We start from the raw sequence: 6,689 nt of genomic DNA on the forward strand, positions 1-6,689 counted from the left end.
CGTTCATGTTAAATGGAATACATCATTTTCCAAAACATGGTATTATAGCTCATTTTAAGAGCTCCTCCCATTATTGATTGAGATCTTAAGCCTATGTTGTTGCATTTATGAGATCTTCTATTTGCATACATACCTAACCTAAAAGAATTGTTCCATTAAATCTATATCATTGATTTTAGTTAAGAAAACATTTTGTTTCTTTCAAAATTGTGTCTTGTTTCAAAGGATAGATCCTTCTTCATCAGATATGTAGGTATAAAGTCTAAATACATTATTTATTAATTTATTTTAATATAAGGTTCATTTTTAAATTTCATATTTATATTCCAAATTCAATACTTTTATTATCTATGTATGCTCTTTTCTATATGCTTTGTTCGATATCAAAAAATCATAATCAACCCGGTAAGTGCTTTATTCATCATGTTTTCTCTTTCACATGCACTTTTTGCAATATCAAAAAAATTAGAAATAGGGAGAAAAATACTTTTTTCTAGGTAAGATAATTGTTATCTAACCCCATCACCATTGAGTTTTATATTTTTTTTTTCAATTTCTTGTTTGTTTCTGGATGAAAATTTATTTTTGGTAATCGTTCACTTCTAGCTTGAGTTCCAAATGGAGCCTCAATCCTCCTTCCCATTATTTTTGCACTAATTCACTTAGGATAAAATTAATTAAATTAGTAATAGGTCTCGAGTTCAAACCTCTCTTTTCAAGTTTTATTTTGAAAGTGTTTATGCAAACTTAAGGTATTTCATAACTTTATTGTAAAGTGGATATCACTTATATAATAAAAGCAGGTCACTATATAATAACTTTCATATATGTCTATGTGTGTGTGTGCGTAAAATTATTTTTGGATATCTTCACTGTGTATGTGGCACGAGGATTGTCCTACATTTTAGGTGGATACCCCACCTACCCTTAGGGACCAATTGAAGCATGATGATTAGAAATGATTACAACTAGGTTTAAATAGATGAGAGGTGAAGCAAGTTGCACATTAGATTAAATGGTCAAATTTAGTTAGAGTAATTGGTCAATTATAGTTAATCTAGATTAACTTCATCAATTAATCTTCTGTTCATCTTGTTTTTCGTCTCATCTATTTTAACCTGTTTTCACTCTTTTATAACCATCATGCTTCACTCAGTCCCAAATATGGGTGGAGTGTCTACCTAAAATGTTGGACAATGCTCGCACCACATACACAATGAAGATCTCCAAAAAGCATTTCCCATTATGATTATAGACTATGGAAGCCTTCATGCTCATAATTTGTTTTTTACATGTAACTCTCATTTATAAAGAAAATTCATTCTAAAAGTGGTTCAAAGTTGCTTTTATAAAAGTGGGTCACTTCACAAATTATCTTATTTGTAAATTTGAACTTATAGGCAACGTCAATGAAGGATTTTTTTTTTTTTTGAAAACATCTAGCACAACATGGAACAACTTCTACCTACCACGTGGATTTGTGTTACCATCAATGAATTTTTTAAAAAATGGCATAAATTTCACATTCAAAGTCCATTTTCAATGCTTTTTTCTCTTAAAAACCTATTTTTTAAAAGATTTTTCCATCTAGATAGTCAATTTTAACTTTTAAAGGCATCTTATTTGCATAGTTTAATATTTCCACTCCAAGTGATTTTTTCCTTAATATTAGCAACTAATTCTCATCGATACCCTATATGGAGGATGAACTAAGAAGAAAATAAGTGTATCTGATTACCTTAAGAAAATTAAAAGCCCCCATTGACACCGATAAGAGATAAAAATGAAATAATATTAATGATAAATCATGTGGATTAATTGCAATGTTCATTTATCGTGATTTTTTAACAATGATGAAGTCTGAGAAAAGTTGAAAATAATTTGTGGTCAACCTATTGTGATTAGATCTCATCATCTTAAAAATAAGATCATGACATTAATTGTTAATAGTTTCTCTTCCATTGAAGCTTATATATCTAAGTTCAAAATACTTAGACATTTACTTAGAGATTGTCAAGTTGAACTATAAGATGAATGTAACATATATATTATTATATCCTGGATTGGTTCTACATATTTTATTGTTGTATGTAAATTTTGTGCCATTAGAAATTATTTAGGGTTTACACATTGAAAACATTCTCTTGAATATTTTTTTAACTCACTGATTAGAGAACAGGACAATATTTTGCATATTGGAGTGATCAACATTAGAGGTACATCTAACAAGGCCATAGTGACCCAACATAAAGATAAAACAAACATTTAAATATTCAACATCATTACAAAAATAAGAAAAAAAAGGGTACCAAGCTTTCTTATACAACTTCAACTCGTAATGGTGATAAAGGAAGAAAATCAAAGAGTAAAAAGAGTGGAAAACATTGCAAATATTGTGGGCAAGATGATGATATAGAGTTTACATGTTTCAAAATGTTGGAGGACAAGGATGCAACAATGAATATTCATAACCTCAATCTAGAATCTTATTATAACACATTTTCTCATGGACATGTTCTTTCTGCTTCTGGTTTCTCCTTCAAGAAAATTCTATGTCTTCTTCTAATGAGTGCCTTATTGATTTTTGAAGCATCTGATCATATTGCTAAGGGTAAACTCATTTCCTATTCTTAATGATTGTAATACCAAAAAAATAATTGGCGGTGATGATATATCTCTTAGTGTTGTAGGGTTTGAAACAATTCAAGTAGATAATGGTCATTTTGATGACATATTATGTGTTCCAAGTATTTTTGACAACCATTTGTTATTTTATCAGATCACTCATTGAGATGAAGGAAAAATAATAGAAATTTTCACTTCACGAAGTTGTAATTAAAGATTTAAAATATTATAATCTTTTCCTTTCCACTATAATAGTTGATGATAATACCAAGTTGTAGAATTTTGGAAACTTTGTGTAATCAGTTTTTCCCTTAATTTTTATTGCTCACAATCATCACTTGATTAAATTTAGCATGAGTGATTTGGTCATTCAAATTATCACTCATCTCAACAAACATTTAATCAAAATATGGTTATTAGTTTCCTCTCATTTGTTGCATAGATGGAGTTTGTTCCATATTTTCCCTCAAAAAACATCATAAGGATACTTTTTACAAACATGCCTCAACCCCTTTGCATATTTTTTGCAGTGTAATGTGTGGCCCACTTTCTTTTCCTTCCTTCTCTATGTCGAAATACTTCATTAATGATTTCTTCGAATGCACTAGGGTTTACTTCTTAAAAATTAAGGTTGAAGCCTTTTACTATTTCTAAGCCTACAAAGATCTTGTAGAAAAAAAAATATAGACATGAACTACAAATACTAAAAACAAATGACTGAAGTGAATATTTCAACAACATATAGACAACTTACTACATTACAAATGGAATTAAAATTTAACATATTGTTCCACACACCAAAACAAAATTGTATTATTGAAATAAAGAATAATACATTAAAGGAAACACCTAATTATATGATTCAATATAAGAAATTAAGTCATTATTTGGTAGAAGAAATCAGTTTTGCAAATTAAATAATAAATGGAACTCCCACAAAGGCTCTAAAAAATATAACATCAAATGAAGCATGTACTAACATTAATGTAGATGTAAGTAACTTTTGTATTTTTGGTAGTGTAGCATGGGATCATATTCTTGATAAAGAAAAGGAAAACTTATACCTAAAAGTGAGAAGTGTCTTTTTGTTGGATAATCTAAATATGTAAAGGGTTAGGTACTTCTTCAAGCTCACTCCAATGAAATAATCATTAAAAGAAATTTTAAATTTGATGAAAGTCTCTTGTCCCATGAGCCTAATTAAGTCGTTATGCCCTTTTTGGCCTATGAATCACATTTGAATTTTATGCAATCTTATGCTACTATTATGATTTATTCTTCAAATGATGAGAATGAGGATGAAAATTCACCTCCACATACTCACGTTACTTAAGATGAGTCCATCAAATATGAACCTACACTAGCACTAACACTTCCCTGATGGATTCATTCAACACCATAAGTAGATAGTGACCTTGGCAATGATCCTATATATCAATGTCATATTCATTCATAGTTTTGGTGAGCCTAAAATCTTAGTTGAAATTTTAGAGAATCATAATCCAAAAATATTTCTAGAATATTTATTCCATCTATATTCGGAAACAACAATGCCTAAAGAATATCATTCCTTGATGACAAATGACACTTGGAAGCTTTGACCTCTTCCAAAAGGAAGCAAACTGGATAGATGTAAATGGGTGTATAGAACTAAGTATGCATTAGATGGAAGTTTTGAAAGAAATAAGGCCCAGTCAGTTTCTAAATGATTCTTTCAACATGAAGGAATTGACTACAAAAAACATTTAACCCTATTTCTAAAATGAACTCCATCCATTTTGTTCTAATCCTTGGGTCCTCACTTGTATGGGAGGTGCATTAGATGGATATTAAATCCACCTTCTTTCATGGTTATCTATAAGAATAAATCTACATGTAATGACCTCCTAAATGTTTTTAGAGTGACTCCAAACTTATTTTCCACCTCAAGAAATTTATCTATGGTTTTAATCAATATCCTTGAGCTTGATATGTAAAACTCGATATATTCTTCTTAACACTGGCTTCTTTATATGTCATTTTGTGTAATACCCCTAGGTCTTTCTTTTTTAGTGATGATTATTTTTAGGAATTTAAATTATTGTTGGACTTAATGACTATGGAAGCTGGGATGGAAAATATTTGATGATATAATTATGTTTTATTTTATTAAATTAACAAATGATACTGCTCAAGAATATTATGGAAGGAACACTAGAGTATTATATACTTCTTTATGAAAAGTAGTTAAGTGGTTAAAGTCCACATGGTGGACCTTCCCTAAAAGTATCCTAAAAATCCCTAGGACAAAGTTGTTAAATATATTAACATAATGAGAGATAAAGATTATGTTAATCAATTAGCTAGAGAGAAATGAAAAGTGGAGTGAAAAGAGGAATAAATCACAATGGGAGAGAAAGATGTGCTTTAAACAAAAGGAAAATATTTTTTTTCAAAAACTAAAAAAAAAAAGACCTAGGAAAAAGGTGGGAAAAACTTAAAATAAGACACTGCTAAAAATAATCTAGGAAGAACCTGTAAGAGAAACCACTTAGTAATCAAAGAGGTTGTTTATTCCTAAAGGAAAGAAAGTATTAGCTTGAGGGGAAGTATGGAGACTGTTCATGGTTGGATGGAACGTGCTGGATTATTGAATATCCTAAGCATTGAATTATGATTATACATTTTTCTTTTTATATTTTATAATTAATGTTGGAATAGTCGAAATTTGGTATAGTGATAATGAAAAATATAATGTTGAACACATAGAATTAGTTGTACATGGTACTGTTTACATGTATGATTAATTATTGTCTAAGTAACAAATTTGTTGAGGTATGTTGTTGCGGTAAGTGGTATATCTATAGTTTTATAATAGTAAATGTTTTTTGAAAAATGAATATATGATTGTGGAATAAAAGAGTCATTTGAGTGAATGTATGCATGCATAGAAATAAGAGCTACTAAAGTCTTTGATCATAGTTAGACCGATGATGGTATTGTATGTTAGATTATATAGTTGTTTTTACAATAGATATTGATGAATAAAACTAAGAAGTTATATATGTATAGACTAGAGGATTTAACCCTTCTAGTATATTATTGGAAGTTATATATAATAAAAAAATAACTTAGTTGGGAAGGTAAGCCTGTATGGCTATCATACTATACTTTTACATAAATACATGCAGATTTGAAAAGTACAATACTCATACAACAAATTTTAAAATGAATGTTTGTAACTTGTACTAAACCATTCAAAAACGTTCGCCAATCTTAGTGAAGAACTATAAATAAAGTGGTTGTGTAGTGAAAATTAATTACCTCGTAGAATAATGAAATATGGAATATTTAATGTGTTCTTTTAAATTTATAAAGGATTCATTCTATTGGCAAAGCTAGTTAAAGAGGGAATTGTATATTCTATTTTTAGTACTTCAAATGTTGGTACTTCTCTTGTCCTTTTTAAGGACTTGTATAATGTTGAATAATAATTTGGGATAATTTATAAGACCAGTTTCTACGTTTAATGGTCATACTATCCTAAAAGAAGTACTTAGGATGGCTACTATACCCTAACATATTTAAATAAGTATTTCAAATTGAATAATGAACAATATATAGAAGAATCCTTCATTATATATTGTACCATAATTAATAAGACAACTTTGTTGAGAACCTTCGAATAGTAAATCAACGAGGAGAAAAAAGAGTAACTCAATAGCAAAGAATGTGAAAATAAACCATGTAGTATATGGAACCTATACTGAAATAGTATCATCACTAATTAAAAATGGTAATAAGGAAAACCATACTTTGATTTTATTAATATAAGAAGTTATGGAAAATGATGGTCGCATATAATGAAATATGAAATATATATATATATATAGCTAAATGATAAGGAGTTTGAATGCGTGGCTTTGTCAAACCGAGAACTTAATTACAAAAAATGGGTGTCAGTGATCATTTCACTTAGCACCTGTCTATCTGGTCCTGAACCATTCAATATATACTAGAGAGAATAGAAAGGCCATACCCTCGTAACTTGCTTATACCGAAAAATGGAATTTTACTATACGCAC

This window comes from Pinus tabuliformis, chromosome Q (assembly GCF_031772625.1).
Source record: "Pinus tabuliformis cultivar Carrire ecotype Pingquan chromosome Q, CPIR1, whole genome shotgun sequence".
NCBI classification, from domain to species: Eukaryota; Viridiplantae; Streptophyta; class Pinopsida; order Pinales; family Pinaceae; genus Pinus; species Pinus tabuliformis.